Here is an 18,785-nt window from a genome sequence, read left to right as displayed (position 1 = left end):
AAAAAAGTGTGGACTTAAGCGTAAAACCTAATAAGTTCTTTAAACATTTCAAGCTAAGTTATGGATTGGACAGCTCTTAAAAGTAGCGGTGTTGGTATTATTCGCTATTAAAATGTATTTTGCTTTCAGTGCAAGCACTTGAGCCAAACAATGATTTGTAATATGCAAAATATGCAAGTGAACTATCACCCGAAAACCCTCCACTTTCCCCTGAATATGTGAGTATGTGTGTCGGCTTCGAGTTTTTTGTGCCCTGGAATTTTATGCGTTATTGAATTTCACTTAAAGACAACTCATGCTTGCTTACGTATTTATACTGACTGGGGGCGTGAGAGGTTAGATGGCTGGGAAATGTCACTTGAGCCGGGACTTCAGACTTCGGACTTAGTTTGTGTCTCCGAGGACTCTGGGATATCCTTGGCATGTGCCTGGTCCGCTGGGAGAACCTGACGGAATAATATTCATATGCGAGTGGCTTAAAAAGTTTAAAAACTCTTTATCACCCGAAACTTTACGATGCGTAAAGTGTTTGCTAGTCATTAGAAGCTCGTAGAAGCACAGATATTTGAGGAGGTAAGGAGCCGAGGTGTCGGAAAGTCGGAGGCCAATTAGAGGAGTTTCCATTATATACATAGACATCTCCGTGGTTATTAGCCATTTGCCTTTGCCGGAGAGAATCACCAACGGCATGCAAAATGGCGGAGTATAGAGCATAGTTTCGGGCCAATTGACAGAAACGTCAAGCTGACACAACCATGGCAAATAGAGGTCCGTGTGTGGCGGTCTGTGTTGCCAAACACACACTCCAAACAATTGCCAAACAAAAACACTGGATTTCATAATGGGCTGGTGGCTAGTGGCTAATGGCAGGAGTTCCTGGAATCAGATTCACCAATTTAATTATGAAGCATTATCTTTGACTGCACAACTGGACAGCTTTCAAGCTTGGATGATCTCGTGTGTTAATTAAATGTACAAATTTTAATGTCTGTCAATAATCCCATAAGCTGGATTTCAACTAAATTTTGCCAGCTTTCATAATCATTAAATACGCATTGAAATTGTAGTTCGAGTATTGATCAGCACCGTAAAAATGAATTGTTCAGTATACATATAATTGACACTTAAAAACCTCAGATACATTTGAAATTGTAGATATTGTTGTGGCTCCTTGAAAGCGTATACATGTTGGACATTTTTCAGAACATCCAGCCGGTGGCACTTTGTTCGGCAACTGTGAGAAAGTGCAGTGGAAAGCATAAATGAAAGCCAGTGTGGGTCATTTGGCCGCAGAACATGCCCGTCCGCCATGCAAATTACAAGTGGCAGACTGCGGAGGAGCAGAAGATTGGCCGAAAAGTGCTCCCCGTTGGGCGGTGATGCGCTCATAATTGCCACCGAAATGCACATTAAAGCAAAGTGTTTTCTGTGGGGGAGGGCCACTATCTGAGGACCGGGCGCCCGACTGCTTTTTGTTCCATTTTTGCAGCACAATGTTGTATTTCATAATCCGGCGTCCTGGACGACCGGCTGGCTGCCATGTAATCAACTTGCTGAATTAGCATTATAAATGCGAAAATGTGGAAAGTTAGATAAACGCCGGGAGGTGTGGCCTGGGAAAAGTGGGGTAGGGGTCTGGAGGACTGTAGCTCATTAGCCGGCACAGCGTGAACTGCACTTAATGTGCTCCGTTTGCAATTGTTTTTTCGGCATTCCGCTCCTGCGGTTGCACTTCATTGTAATGAGCTGGCAATCCGGGGATTTGAACCGCAGATCCCCTCTGCTCCTTCTTTGCCACCCCACCACAAGCCGCAAACCAGACAATGGATACCCAGATACAAAACTAGGGACAAAGATACAAATGCATAAATAAGAAGCTGACAAAGAAGCCGCAACAGCTGCGGAGCGGCAGAATGTCAACGAACAGACATGCAAATTCCAGCTGGGACAACGGAAAGCAACTTAACTGGGCAAATGGCACATGGAGTAAACCAAGAACCCGCAACTTCGCTACTTTGCAAGAAAAAGCGTAAGACGGGCGCATTTCAGGGGGAAATTGGTATCGATGTCCAGGTCATAAACAACCCATCTGGCTTAAGGCCTCAGTCCGCTTGTCACTCACTTATGGGGTTCCACTCCGAGTCCCAATCACACTTCCATTCCACCCAACCGAGAAACCGAGTGACCAGCTCAAAGCGGGAATCCAGGGCACATGAGCAGCTGACGAGGAATAGGCGACGCCGTCGGATGCGAAAAGAATCGCTGTTTAGTTCGCATCAGAAACACAGAGATGTGCACTTAGAAAAATCAGGTGGAAATGCATTGTTTTGAAGTTATTAGTATATAAATTAAGGAAGAAATACTTGACTATATCCAATTACGTGCTAAACACATATTTATCTAAAATATCCATTTTGTTTTTGCAGTGTAACTTTTCGCTTCTGTTTCTTGCTGCACATCCAACATCCACAGGCCTTCGGGGCGTGTCACTAGCGGAGGTAAAAACATTTGCTCCTCGCCAGCAGTGCGTGGGCCAGGACATTCGGAGCATTGAGAGCATTCGGGACACCAGACAAACGCCCACGCCCACCCACCAACAAGGACATTGGCGAACGGAAGTGTTTGCTAAATTGCCGGCGAAGGCGGTGGCGCTGCTTTAAAAAGGTCACCAGTTCGCTGGCGCAGCAGGCCCAAGTTTTAGGATTCCCAACTACACGCCATACATATATATTACTGGCTCACACTAACGCACGCGCACACACACACACCCAACTCAAACACAGCTGAACTCGAACGCCTTGCTGGCGCACGTTGCGTATACGTGATGTTTGCGCTTTCATGCCTTGGAATCCGGAGGGACTGGAAACTAAGTCACCAAGTCAGTGGGGCTGTGCTCGCCAAGATATTCACACATAGAACTGCAGAATGGCAGGTGTTTACTTAGCCTTGACCACTGCGCAAAATGGAACCAAAATTATTTTAAATGCATTCCAAGTTATTTCAGTCCTTTGTTCGCCAGAAATAATACATTTCAAAAACTTTTGTGGCACGCAGCTGGCGAGTGTCCGGCCGGAGCTTGGGCTACGGCGCAGGAACAATAAAAGCAACATTGCCGCAATGAAATGTCCTGTCTTGTCACATGGAAGTGGCCAACTTTCGAGGATGTTGAACGCCTCTCTGCTGGCCGAACGAAAACAAGTTTGCCCGCACTTCCCCGCCCCGTTTGCACTTTTCCTCTGGCGACATACTTTCCTGCTTTTATTCGGTTTTAGCCAAAAGAAGCGGGCCGAGAAAAGGACGCATGCCCTTGGGCGGAATTTGTGCCGCTCCTAAAAGCATTTGTCTGGTCGAACGACAAAGGATACGAACTTGAGTTCCTCCCTGAGTCAATTTTAAAAAGTGCCGCAGCATATAATGTGTTCTCAGTCCTTTGGATTATAAGTCGGTTGTGGGTATGTGGTAGTGAAGGGGGCAGCAGAGGGATTATGTTATCGGGGGCGACTCGTACGAGGGAATAATTAGATTGGACCCATCAGCGGGCATTCAAAGCACGGCAAATTCAATTACAAGCATTGCACATCGCGAATCGCCAATGATGGGAGCGTAAGTGATCAGTTCGCTTGGATTAGGCAGATCCCAAACTAATTCTATCACCATTTGATATGATTTAATGAGTTTGCAAATCGCATTTCCAGAGTGCGAAGTAAAGTTATTTATTTCCCTTTACATAAATATGTATGATTGCCATTACACAAACACGTTCGTTTTTTCTTCGGGTAATTTATGTATCAAAGTTCATGCCTGATTAAATTAATTCAACAAAATCCATTAATGCGCATTTAAAATCCGATAATTTTGCAAGCGGAATGATTCGTACAAAGAGCCGTGTAAATGATTCCTCCCCCACAACATCATATCCTTTCAAATTACAACGTATTGAATCTCAATGCGCAGCATCCCCTGATGCAAAATGTATTAAAAATCTTTAATTGCTCTATCATGTCGTACGAGCAAAAAAAAGCAAAGCCGATACTCTCGGATAATGTATGCATTTGTTTATCAATTAAGCCTCATGCATTTTTCAATTGCACACTTTGTAATTATGCGCCAACAACAACTCCCGCTGCCTTAATTGCGCGGAATAATGTATTGATTATTGATTTAGTTGCCGTTGTGTCTGGTGTAATTGAAATGTAGGAGTACGTGACCGGGAAGTGGGATTCCAACGGAGTGTGGGATGGGGATGGGATTTCTGGCCCAGGAGTGCACTTGAGTGCAGAGTTATGCTTCCGACTAGAAAAACTGTGAGCAGAACAAACAGCAAAACGGGGGACAGACACTCGCGGAATTCCAAATGAGATACGGTGGGCGGATTCCAGCCAGGATGGGCGTCCTTAAGCCCCTGGTGCCCCTCCCCCTCTGACACCCCTCGCCCAACACTGCTGCTCCGTTTGCGGCTTAATGCATCGAGGACTCGGCAAAACAAAGTCCGGCAGTCTGAAATTCGCCATAAATGCGGAAGTGTGCCCCGCGCTGGAAACTTTTGCAGCAGAAGGATACAAAGGACGAGCCCACATGTTGGGAGTTTGCTGCTGGAAAGTTTTGGCTTTTAAATGGCTTTTACTTTTTGCCGTATGGCTCCCAGTGGCGTAATAAAACACAAAGGTAAATCGAAGTAGAGCCAGCCAGTACAGCCAGCTGCCAACCGACGTGGACGGTCACCTTTACGCCCGACATTAAATTCCGGCAGATGAAGACATGGCCCCGTAATCATCGGGCCTCAGCTGCAGCAGCCACCAACAATGAACCCAGATTGGACAAACTTTGCTCGCCAAATTGTTATTAATCGAGCTTTATAGTTTTTCGAAGCGAACTTCGTTAAACATTTACCATTTACCTACCCGTTGGCAGCGCCTGCCGTCGAGTGTTCGTAAATGTTAATAGAGTTTACTGAATAATGCATCCATCAGGGATGCTAATGACACCTCCGGGGGCGGGAAGGCGGATTGCTAACGAGGTAAGTGGACACTGTCGAAAAAGAACTATAATTTATTTAATGGGTTCATGAAAGGGCATTGAAACGCATAAAAAAGGATGGGGTGTGGTGAGATGTTTCCAAATTGTTGTTTCGCCACAATTTATATTTAAGATTTCAACGTCTTTCAAATAGACACACTACACTTTGAACATCATTAAAGGAAGATATAATTCCAAAGATAGTGAAATATAGCACACTTTCTTCGCTGTGTAAGTCCAAACAAAAACTCCTTGAAATAAACGATCCACTTGCGTCGTCTACTCCTTCCGATAGACAAGCTGCATTATCCTCCGCAAATTATCTCCTTCAGGAGCAGCTTCGTTTTCACAATGGCCAGGACATAATCTAATTTCGGTTTGACGTGCTGGCAATTTCAATTTGGAGAACTGCCACACACGCAGTGGGCGTGGCCGTAATCCGGGCGAGCGATCTCCGCCCACCAGGGGGCGCTGCCAATTTTTGGCGGCTGCATTAATCGAGTTCCTGGGCCGAGACTCGTTTCCTTTTGTGTCGGGGTCACAATGGCGGCGGTCACAAAGGTCTGCGGCTGGTATTAACCAGATGGAGGTTATTTCATTTGCTTTTAATTTAGTTTGGCAACAAAAACGGTCCAGGGTCCTGGGTCCGGGTCCTTTGTGGATTTCAATGGCTACCTGTTGCCAGCGGCTGTTTTGGTCTTAAATGGCAATGTAATCCTTTCTGATTTCTTAAGGCCAGGACAACACTAATTTTTTAATGCGCCACGGGGAAAAGGTGAAGTATGTGGCGGACAAAGGATTCCAAAGGCAAGGACACAGTTTGTTACATGTGAAAGAATTTTGTTTTGAGCTTGGGGATTGGGTTATCCTCCCCTTTTCCTTACTAGTGTGTGTGTGGAGTCGCAGTGTGCAACTAATTAGTCGAATTGCGTACACAATGGAGCTTTGCGGTGAGTGTGGAAACAATGGATAGCCAACTGGCTCATTAATCGGCTCTAATTAGGCGTGCCAAGGAAGCCGGACTTCCTGTTGACTGCATCCTGGCATCCTGGCATGTATCTAAATGGCCACTGAACTAGTGACCGCTATTGAAATCCCGGTCGGTGGACCACCACTATGCTCTTTTCCACCAGCAGTGCAAAGCAAAACGTTGGGCATTCGCCCGGTGTGACCGTTAATGCTGTTTTCGCCTAGTAATTGCTGCTGTCTTCCAAGTGTCCCAGCTCCGAGCAGCAGACTTCAATTTGAGAGCAGCCTTTGGGCAGGAACATTCAAGGAAGGACGGCAAGCACAACTCGGTGGCATTCTTTTTTTTAGCCAGTTTCCAACGAGCTCCTTTGGCGACCACGACAAATGGAAAGCGCATTGAACCGGTACTAAACCATCAAGTGGCCTTCCCATCAAAAGGCAAGCAGCATTCCTCCTACACTGAGAGTTTGAAAATATGTTACTCAGGCTTGAATTACAATTTATGGAAAACTTTCTTTCGAGGATGAGCAAATTCACGATATGTACTTCCTAAGTCTAAATTTTTCTTCCCAATTCACATATTTGCATATGTATATTTTCAGTGTAGTGCGATGAAGCAAATTGGCCACCAAATACAGAACCAGAAACTGAACAGGAGATGGCGGCTGGAGATGGAGACCGCTGGCGGATGGAGTCGAGATTGCATTCGACGAACCGTGGCATTTGCCGCCCACAAATGCTTTTGGCTGTTTAGCTGTTGCCAAAGCACCAAGTTGGGCAAGATGGGCAAGCTGAGGGCATCACTCAACGCTGGGCTTCGAGTGGCAAACTGTGTCGATAATCAATCAATGTGCATGTTCCTCCGCCCACTCAGAGCGCCATACATCAGCCGAATATTCATTTAAGCGGTTCGGGCCAACAACGTCTTTGCGCAGGTGTTTTGGCCCAAACGTCAAAGTTTGCTGGCAAATAAACAGCTGAGGAGATGAAGGGTTTGTTTTGAGGCGGAATAAGGAATTGATTTATTCTGTTGGCAAAGTTCCGCTTCTCTAGACGCAACGAGTCCTCGAGAGCACTTTCATTGTTCAAGGACTTAATGAGTGAAACTTTAAGCAGATTTCAGCCGGCCACTGGCATTATTCATTTGGCACTTCTCCGAAAGCTGAAAGCCTTCTTCTGAGGCTACGCAAATAAGTGGTGGCGTATCTGTTTGACTTCCTGCCAAGATGTTCACCTTCTCCTCGGATCCCTTAGTTCTTGAATCCTGGGCCCTTGTCCGATTTACCGACATCCCCTCGAACACAAAGTTGCTGTTGCAAAAGCAAACTGCAATGGTTTCCAAGCAGCACACCAAAGTTTTTCCAGCCCGACAGCCAAGATGAAAACTTTTGCACTGCAAAAATTCAATAAGAGCGAAACAAACTGAATTAAGGCATACACGAAAGTTCTTGTGATGGGTATTTTAGGCAAATGGAAGTAAGACATTTTCCCTCAGTGCACGGCAAAGTAACCGAAGTTGACCAGGCCAAAGCAAACAGTGTTGCATGCTACCAGGCTGAGCCGAAGGTAAAACATTTTAACCAAAAGTGCACACTGGCTAACGAAAAAATATTGCAGCCGATAAGGGTGGCCACTTTGCACCCCAATCAGCTCCCATTCCCCATTTCCCAGCTGCCGTAAAAGGCTGCAGCAATTTATTATGATCATTTTGAATAATTCATAAAATGCGGCCTGCTAGGTCCTTCCACTCCTTCGGCCCGCAACAGTGCTAGTGCTGTGAACTGGCCCGAATGCAAAAAGGTCCTGCTTCCTTTTCCTTGCCACATGACAAGTTAAGCCACCAGGGGACAATATCACTTTGCCGCTGCCACAAGGAGTGGCAGAAACAAACAAGCAAAATGTGTAACTAAATTTGTACCCCACATGGGCCACTGGTGAGATGTACGTCTGTATGGCAATGTATGTGAGTGGCATGCATCGTTTTTCATTTTACGGATTTATGATGAAGATGCTTTTAAAACGTTTCAGTAGCGCTGCGCTGCCAGAGTCCTGTCTTTGCCTTGCCTCGTCCTTTTGAGTGGCCCAATATGATTCGAAGGACACTTGAAAGGTCGAGGAACTTTGGCATACCGCCCAACAGATACTCCCTAAAATAATTAATACGGCCCGAAATCTCAGGAAATAAAAGCAAAAAAGGACCAAATTGGACTGCAATCCCCAATGATATACAAGAAAATAAGCCTAATAGTGTACCACACTGCCTAAGTGTGCATTAATCTGATATGCCCCGTAAGTTCCATCATACCCGGTGTAAAGCGGCAGCTGAGAAGACTGTAAGCTGCGTTGAAATCTAATTTGTAGACCTGCCCCTGACCGCATATACCACAGATACCCCCATGCCACGCCCCCGCCGCCTTCTCCGCCCCTTCAGGAGGCATTGAGTCAAGCCGAAATGGGTTTTAGCGTACGATTTGTGGTCGTGGCAAGAGCAGGTGGAGGTTCCCAGCAGCAAAACTACACACCTGACGAGGACGAGGATGAGGACGAGGACTCGAATGCGAATCCGAATTGGCAAGCGCCCCACTCAATGGCAGTTTCACGGAACGCTGGCCCCCAGTTGGAGTTGATTGTGCTGCCCCATTTTTTCGGCCAACGGATTATGACCCTGATCTGGTCATGTGTGCAGCTGCGTGAGCAGCATCGTGTGGCTTTAGTTTCACTTTGCCAACTGCAGCCCACCTCAACCCACTTTCCTCCTATTGAATCTCCACCCGCGCCACCTGTGTGCTTGCTAACTTTCTGGTTGCTCTTGGTTATTGGTTTATGGGTCCCATGTGGTTGTCCACTCGGTGTGTCATTAAGTTTGGTGTTTTTGCATTACTGCATTCGAGAAACATCAGCTCAACGAGCCCGTATCATGTGGATTAAGCTGCATTCCAAATCAGTTAAGCTTTGCATATTTGGCCAATTTCTCAAAGCTTTTCTGATTCGGTTATTAATGCCTCGGCAAATATGGAATAAAAAGAGCTAGGGTCCAGATCAATCGTTTTTTCAAAATAACTTTCCGATTGTTTTATGACCAATTTTAGATACATTGGGACCCCAATTAACAAAATAAATCATTTTTTGAATGAAATAGAAAATTTAAATTTTTTAAAAAATTTTGAATTATTGGTAATTTTTGCGAAAAATTGATAAAATTTACAATATCCAGTTTTGGACACACATGGATTGCAAATTTCTTCACGAGCAGAACGAAATATAACATTAAATATTTGGACGCTTATTTTAATTGTTATAGACAAAAATCTGATTGTTATCTAACAAAATCCAGGATAGGCACATAAGTCAAAAAAAAGTCATGAATTAAAAATTTAGAATAACATGCAAATAGATTAATATTTTCAGCGAGCTTTAATTATTTATTTTTTTAACAATTGGTTTTAATTATTACTGACACAATTTTGACAATTGTCTTACAAATTTATAAGAAAACCTTACCCACGAGGTTTGTGTATAGTCTTTCGTTAAGTTAGCTGGTACACGAACCGCTATCATTCTACTCATATCAGAGTTCTCATCCCGATTGTAATACACATCCTTAACTATAAGAATGGCAGCACTCAGAATCCTTATAAATTGGGGTGGCAGCGCCCGGAATCGAAATCACGATGCCAGCTGTGTAAATACTGTGAAAAATACTGGCGATTGCAGCGAAGGTGCGTTATTTTCAAATTGCGATTTGGGAAAATAAAAATTGCAGTTATAAAAAGAATAGCCAAACTAAAGTTTATTTCTTAAAAACGTTATATATATATGTAGTATCTGGAAAACATTTTGCTTTCTCTCTAGAAAAACAACACAGTCTTCCTTTTATATTATTGTAATTCGTAAAATTTTCTAAAAAAATACAATTTTGTATAGTAAAACAAATATTAAAATTTAAGACATATAACAAAGGGTTTTTTCTTTTTTTTTCGGCAGTTCACTTTCGGGGCGTTCAGCAGAGAAAACTGGAGTGACTCGTCGAAGAAAGCTGCGTCGCACAAATTACATTAAAAATGCAAAAATTCATAAATTCATGACGTGTCGCCGTGGCCCCCTTGCTCTCGCACTTTGGCACCCCTTTTCGCCCCTTCCACGACACCCACTCCCCATTTTCCGGCTCCTTTGTTGCTCCTTCTGTTGTTACATGGCATTCCTCTTGGCAAAACAAAATGGCGAATGGCAGGAGTCAGCAAATGGGGCTCTGGAGCCCCCTACCCGTACAGCCCACACCCCTGGAACGACTTCAGTTAATTATTCATGCAATGTCGCTGGCAGCCAGAGCAAAAGGGACAGGAAAGGACCCTTTTTAATATTTATGAACACAACCGATTCTCTAATTATAATTAGGAATTGAAAAGTTAGCACAAAGCAACAACAACAGCAGCAACAAGGGGAAAGTGGGCACGCAACAAAAGTTTGTGTGCACTGAATCATAATTAAAGGGGGGTCCTCCCCCTGCCCCTGCCCCTGCCCCCGCCCCTAGCAAAAGGGGGGTTGTTCGATGGGGGTGAACGCCGGCAAAATGGCGCGCACAATGGCATTTTAATGGTGGCACTCGAGTCTGCTAAACATACACTCATTCGGGAGTTTCTTTAACTGGAATTCAGGACTCTCGAGCTCCCAAGTTGGATTTTAGATATTCCGGGCATGCGACGTGATTCTCCGGCGGAACCACTCACGTTCCGTTCGACGGAGCGTGTCTCTAGCTTAGAATACGCACAAAATATTGACACGATTTAATTTCTTGTTTGTTTGTTATCCCAGCCAGCAGCTCAGAACGGCAAAGATGGAACGGAACCCATTTGAATATCCCTAATCCCCGAATCGCGTCCTGCTCTTCTAATTACCCAACAACTCAGAGACGTAATGAAGCAGCTCGTGGCGCGATTTGCTCCACGTCACGCTTCAATTTCACCCAAAAATTGAAAAATCCAGGAAGCCAAGCAATCCGGGGAAATTTAAATTTTCCCTCATCTATTTGTGGCAGCGCGATCGTATTTCAGATGAAACAATTGAGCGAGGGCAAGTGGGCTGGCGGGGCGTGAAATTGATGCCAATTATCGGAGGGGGGGAAATCTTCAGAATATCATCCTGCTCGCGGGTTTCACCAGGAAAGTGTAAGAGGAAGGCTCACTTCCATTTCTGATAACAGCTAGCTTGATTCTTTAAAATATAAATATGGATTCACTATGATGTATAGTGTTTATCTATTTATTCATGATATCAAATACGTTATGACAAATAGTTGGTATATAAATAACTAGACGTATCAAGCTCTACAATTTATATGAAAACTCTACTCCAGTGCCCTCTTGTCACTTTGCGGCGGAACCTGCCATCCCGGCGAAATCCACTCCACTTGATCAGCATCTCCTCCAGATGATGGGCAGATTACGAGGGCGCTTCTATTAATAGCGGACATCGGAGCGAACGAACCCATAAGTCAAATCGAACGGCTAGAGTCTGCCGTCCGCTTTCCCTGCGAGCTTCCCGCTTTCCCGATTTCCCGGCTGTCTCCGTCTTTGTCCGCTCTGTTTTTTAGGGCTTAAGTGGGCTTAGCCAGCTCGACAAATGTGCAGCGCCTCCGAGTTTTGTGTCCCGTGCCTGGAGCTGTTTTATGTTCTAGCTGCCACTGCTGCATGGTGAATGCTGCACGCAGCGTGCAGCAACCGACATGCAACATGCAACGTGGGCTTAAGTAGGCTTAACTCGCTGCAGCAGGCGCGTTTTATTTTTGGCCCGAATTTTCCCCGCTGCAGTTCATAATTTCCCGCCATCGAATGCAGTTCATTTCGCCTTAATTTGTCTCAAGTTCAGCGAGGGTTTCCTTCGCCTTCCCCGGCACTTTCGCTTTCCTTCATTCGCGCCATTATTTTAATGCCTCGAATGTCCTTGCCTTGGATTCCCCCCTCCTTCTGCTTGCCGAAATTAAAGTGTTTCCTCACGACATTTACATACGGCATTTAGCAAACATATGGCTGTGAGTAACTTCATTTATTTCGTGGCTGCCACCCCGTGGAATGAAAAAGCATTGGAAAGCGGGCCGGGCGCAATATCCATAAAATGCGAAGATAACCATAAGTCCTGTTTAAGTCGCCTGTTTTGTGGCCATTGGAAGGGGGACTCCTTTGGCAGAGGGAGCACTCGAAAAAATATCTAGTCAAAAATAGTACGTTGGAACTTACAGATTTAATTATGTATCTGATAATAGGTTTTAAAAGTAAAAAAAAATGGCTAGACAATGATGGTATTCATGGCTACAGATTTTTTCTCAGTGTACGTATGTGCTTGGGGTGCGTAGCGCAGCGTCCATCCTGCCGCAGGACCCCCTCATTGGCTTCCGTACTGTGCTGGTTCATCTACATAGCAATAAAATAAGAGACGCTCCTTTCGCTGCGGATGCTGCTGGCGAGGCATTAACCTAATTTTATATACATTTAATTTTATTTTATTTAATTTTAACACACACACATGCACGAGGGTGGTTTTTCCTGAGGCTGGCTTACTTAAAGGAGGAAAATCTCTATAAGAATGCTCACTATTCTGGATCATCGAATCATCCTGAACCAACTTGATTATCCTGCGACCAGTGTCAAGTGCATTCGCGGACAGTCGTAAAGCAAACGAGCAGCAGCAGATTTCAGCACGGTTTTCAAGGGGCTCTCCAGTGGGAAATTCCCGCCTGATAAACCCATTCTCCCGCTTCTCCTGCCCCCCAAGCCCCCCGACAATTTGTGCGAAGCTCGTGCGCATATTTCATAACTTTTTGCATAAGCTGCCCCAAGATAAATGTGCACAATCGAAAGCTGCATGGCCAAAACAACAAACAGAAAACAGCCAGAAAAACAGGCAGGACGATACAGATGGGGGTAACACAGGGCGGCCAATTTAGAAGCGATTTTTGAATAACTCGACTTGCGAGAATTGTTCGTGCGCCGTTTAGACTTTCTGAACAAGATTTATACAGCAAATGTGTTAACTTGTACATCATTTGATGGAGTTACTGCTGGCCCGGCAGAAGTTTTTTGGCCCGGCTTTTTATTTATGGCAATTGGATTTGTGAGTTATGTTTTTCGGGAGGAACAAGAAGCCGCAAGTGGGCGGGGATCATGGTGCTTTTGCGCTCGGGGAAAATCTAATTTAAACAGAGTCTGCCGAGTTTAACTGCTTTCGGCTTTGGTCAGTTTTATTGTTTTCTCGGTCCGGCTTTGTGATGAATTTGCATCTAAATCGAATGGTCGGCTCCATTAAAAGGAGTAAGGAGGAGTCTTGCTGGTTTTCAGATTTTTCAAGGCATGCGGTCGCATTGCATTAGCATAATCAGCCGGGCTCGAAGACGGACTCAAAGGATCAGCTTTTGGCTTAGCTGAGTATACTTTTTCCTTTCAATTTAATTTCAAATATTTTTCTGCATCCGAAAGCTGTTCCAAATGGAGATTCATAACTGGCAGGGCTTACTGCGAATGTCTCGCTTTTTGTGAATTTCGAATGGGTTAGGTATCCGTATTCCGCCAAGGTGCACTAGATCTCCACTTGACCGACTACATCCTCCCATTTTCCCACTGCCACATTTCCATTTTCCAGAGGCTGCAATCTACGAGTAACTTTTACATTTAAATTTTCATTAAGTATTCTGCATACGCATAAATAAACTTGAAACGTGCTCGAAAGCACACAGCTGAATGCAGCCCGCACCCACACACACACACAAAGGGGCTGAAAGGACGTGTGCATCCTTGCACATATATGCAAACTGACACAACAATCCCTTTGTTGTCCTGGTGGGGGGTGGGCGACGGGCCGTGTGGCGGTGGGTGTGGCATGCAGATTTTCCATTTTGGGTGGCCCAAACAAAAACATGTAAAGTTTGCAAAAATAAATTTATATTATGTTCATAAATTCATAGAGCCGCTGGCACAGCCAGAGCCTGCAAAAGGACATTACACACACACACTCATACATACGGAGGATGTCCTGCCCGTTTTTGATATGCAAATTTCAACAGTTGCCTCCTCCGGCTGCGTCAACACCCAAAATAGCAGCCAATCAACTGTGGCAGGACATGGCCATGTTGGAGACTGGGTGGCAGGACACTATGTAGGCCTCGTGGCGTAACTCGCAGCAATCCTTTCAACATGTTGGCCAGGCTCCGCTCGTGCCTCCTCCTGGAGGCCATTAAAATCATCGCACACCTTGGACAAAGGATTGAACGGCAGGAGGGAGTGAGGCCGAAGAGGAGCCGGAGTGGCTGGCAGGAACAGGACTGCGGCATGTTTGCTGTTTGCAACGTCCACAGCAGGATAAACTGGCCGCGAGTCCTGCAGTCGATGCCAAAGTGGAATACCTTAACTGCCCTTATGTTGAATACTTTCTTTTTAAAGTCAACTGATATTTGTTATCCCAATAAAACCAATAAAAATAATTAAATTTAATTAGACAAAAATGTAATAATAAATACATCGTGTTACTGATACATAACTATGCTTAATGAAAATACTTTTTCCAATGAATGATACACAAACTGCACTTGGTAGCTAGTATACCCTTAAGTTACAAAGGCGGCGAATGACAACGGCAATGCTGCCATCGATGTCCTCCTCCTGCCCCGCCCCGTTCTCCCGCCCCTACCATTTCTGCTGGATCCCCTTTTTCCGGAGTGTCGACAATGTTGCTTCAAAAATATTGCCACCGCAGCACATTTCATGTTTGTTGTAGCCGGCTCTGGTGTTTCTGCTCTTCCGGCGCTGCGTGCATTTATAAATTATGCTGAACATGTAAAGTGCCATTTTGAATATGAAATTTGATGCTTTTTTAAGCCCACCAGCCTGACCAGCCAGCCAGGACCGAAGGACGAAAAGGAGCATGCAGATGCGGCTTCGCATCCTTTGTTGACCCCGGAATATTTTATGGGTTGGCCGGTTGGCCGGAGCTGTTTTCTCATATTTTAATTACTTGCAGAATGCAGTGGACATTTTTCTCCATTGCGCCGCGTGTCTAATTTGGCCTCATCCATATTATTTTGCCGGATCCGCCCAGAGGCACCCCATTTGTACTCATTCCGTGGAACGAGTTATGAGGCTCGGGGGCCAACTGCAGCTAATGGTGAGTCATGTCAGCAATTGCTCAGCGAGCCAAATTGCAGCTGGCCTACTCAACCCACGGAGGAGATCCAGAAAAAAGCCGTAAAGGTCAGAAAATCAATCGGCCAGCCGGCCAAAGCAACTAATTCATTTAAATCTAGCAAAATCTGAGAAAATCCCCTGCAACGACCTTCGGGATTTTAAGAGATTTCACGAATGTCAACCGAACGTTTCAACGCCAAAAGCGAAAGCATTCCGCCGGAGATGGGAGCGGACAGCCGGATGGTTGGATGCCGGACACGGAAAGGAATACGGCGGGGCAGGACCCCGCCCCCCTGTTCCTGCCACCGCCCTAAAATTCCGGTCCACGTTAAGCTAAGCAAGCAAATCACCCGGCCGCGGCACCCGTGTGAGCTTTTGGCAAAAATAGTTGGCAACACCACATTAAACAATGTCGCCCACAGGCGGCGAGAAAGAGACGAAGCTTGTGCGGCCGAAAGAGAGGCAGCATGTAAGTAGAACGAGAGGGCGATTGCGCTGCTGTGCGTGAGCGAGAAAATGAGGCAACAGCAAAAGTCGCAGAACTTTAGCAATTTGAAGCTAATATGTTGACAATCTAGCCAAGGAAGGAGCGGGGCAGGACGAGAAAAGGACGAGGACCACTGGCACCATCTATGGTTATGTGTATTTAAGTCACTGCCAAAGCCGCGCTGAGAAAGGGGCTTCGAGGGGGTTGCGAGACGGAAAGAAAAGGACCTGCCAGTGATGATATCCACTCCCTGCGAATTTTGAATAATAACTATCCAGGATATCCTTATCCTCATAATACATACTTTTTAAGAGTTATCGCTATTGAAATGTAGTAATTTAAATCACCCATAAAAATATATAAGATTTCTATGACAATAAGATAACATTTTGCTTGGAATTTGGCCTTATATAGATAGACCTTTTTGACGCTCGTGATATTGTTTCGACTTTCACAATAAAAATAACATTATACTTGTCGCTTCGGTATAATAAACTAAATGTGAGGTATGGCATGGTTATCAAATTTCCTGACCGGAGACAACATAATTATTATAGAATAGATAGTGTCTAAAAGTCTAACGACGAAAATATATATTTCAGACTCCTGAGGCCCAACAGTATCTTAACGTTATAATTGAAAACAAATACCGGATCGATACCTTTATTAAATTAGATTTATTTGGGGTATAGTAATATACTTTTTTAGAGATACTTCCTATAAACATGTCGACTTCTTGCTCACCTCTATGCTGACACATATTATTGACAAATTTCAGCAACTGAATGCGTGCTCTTGGTTTTTCTTACGCTCGTATGAGTAACAACGCAAAGCTCCCAATAAGGGGGCGGAGTGGGAGTGGCCGGCGAAGCAATCCGGGGACAACTCGTAAAAAGTGGATTTTACTGCTTAACTGTGGCACATCAAATGAAACAAATGGAAAACGCACACAACACAGCCACTGGAGTCACGAGCGGAAAATGCGGAAAAATCGAAGGCAGAGGAGATCGCACGAGCTTTCCACATAAATTCGCCCGTCTTTTTTTGCATAAATAAAATAAAATGCAATATTTTCCGCTGCAGCTGCAGGCGGCCCAAATCCCTCGCACAAAAGTCAGCAATCAAAACAGATTAAAATATGATTTGACAGCTACGAAAACAAATATAAATGCAGACTGCCACACAGTCATATGGATATGGATATTCATGTCGCGTTCGCATTCACTTGCAAGTTTCAGCCGATTTCAGTTGGCATTTCGATATTGTTTCCATATTTAACTAGAGCCCCAGTCAGGAGGCTCTGGCTCCGGCTCCGGATCCGGATCTGGATATATCTTCCTGCGAAGAGGTAAGCCCGCGATTGCGCGATTGCAGCGTGCTGGCATTTTTATCAAAGCGCCGCCGCTGCCTGATGCCTATTAAAAATTTAAATCAATTTTCAATATGGATTTCGCATATCCAGCGATATCTTTGGCTGACACTTTTGTTTTATTATTACAATACCCCCGATGCCAGTTAAGTTCCTATCGCGCTGCTCAGCCGAACTGTCACTGTTTGCAGCTCGTATCTTGGCAACGGATGGCGATATTCGCGGATTTGGCCGCTTGATGTTTTATGCGCCCAACTCTGGCCGGCTCCCACCCACCTGGTGGCCAAAAGCCAGGTGATTGCAATTATCAGTTAATAAGGACGACTAACTGACCCAAAGCAAATTTGCTGCAATTAGCCAGGCCGCAGGATTCGCGTTCGCAGGAGTGCGTAAGTCGCCAAAGCCCGAAATGCCGGGCAATAATTAAATTATCATTAACGATGTCGGTTTAGCAGGGTCACATGAAACCCAGTTAAGCGGGCACTTTGAGGGGCGTTCTAGAGCCCACATGGAAACCAGAGGGGAAACTATCCAGTTTTGGGGATCTTTATCAGGGTAGGGTGACCCAATAATTATGACTTTCGTTGCAGTTGGGATATATCTGAACTGGGTGGGTTATCTACTTTGAAATATATATATATATATCTAATGACGATAATAGTATTGCATTGTGAATTCTTCGCCTAATATGGCTTTAAATATGTAACATCTCCACTCATATTTAAATAATCCTGAGCCCAACCGCAAATCACAGATTTGCGCAGTTTCGACCAACAAATTGGAAAATATACGAAAAGCAAACCGAAATGCCGCTAAATGGGTTCCGAATGTAATTGTATTTGCATTTGCATTGGGGCCGAGAGAGCACAACTGTACTTGGGGGCTGTGTGTGCTGTGCAAATCCACGCAAAATTCCCAAATTCCGGATGGGTTGGGTTCAAATCGGACCGAGAGGGTTGAAGTGTGCTTAAATTCTCATTAGACGCATTAGTGGCGTTGACCAGCTGCCACGCCCACGCCCGCCGCCGGCTCTTTGCACCTGACCATGCCCGAAATTCAATAACAATAATTGATTGCTTATTACAAACGCACTGCATATGTGTCTCAAATTTATGTGGATATTCAGGGGGGAGCGGGTGGAGTTTGCTAATATTTACGCATTAGTTATTTGCCGATGAGGAGGAGGTGAACCCCCTTCCAAATCCACCCTGTAAATGCCAAATGACCAATGCACCTGTACGGCCCAAAATCATCATTAAAGTTTAATGTTTTCATTTCGGTTTGTGCACGCAGCAATTTTAATTATTAACTTTATAATTATGCAAAATCACGAATTACATTAGAATCACTTTGTTATGCCGATTTGGTTTACGGTCTCTTTGAGCGTTGAATCGAGTGAATTGCGAGCTGATGTGGCACTTCTAATCAAGATTCGGATGGCATTCCCCATTCCCCTCCTCCCATCAACCCGGCCACAATAATTAAGCCCTGTGGAGCAATAAGCGAAAGCAATAATAACAGAAGTTTAAACTAAACGATTTTACAGACGACTATTATCTCACACTATTAATATCTAAGGCTGATTACTTTTGGTAAGTATGATATTTTAAAATGAAAGTTAAATAATGCATAATGTTTATTTTATATCCAAAGCATTGTTTTATTTAGGAATCATTAGGAACACTTTTTTAAGACTCTCATTGGAATAGTCCTCCTCCCAAGGGAATAGTTCTGGGAAAGGCCCGCGTCGCCTTTGCGATAAGTGGAGCCTATA

The sequence above is a fragment of the Drosophila sechellia genome, chromosome 3R (assembly GCF_004382195.2).
Source record: "Drosophila sechellia strain sech25 chromosome 3R, ASM438219v1, whole genome shotgun sequence".
Lineage (NCBI taxonomy): Eukaryota > Metazoa > Arthropoda > Insecta > Diptera > Drosophilidae > Drosophila > Drosophila sechellia.
Note: the sequence above shows the minus strand (reverse complement) of the source record.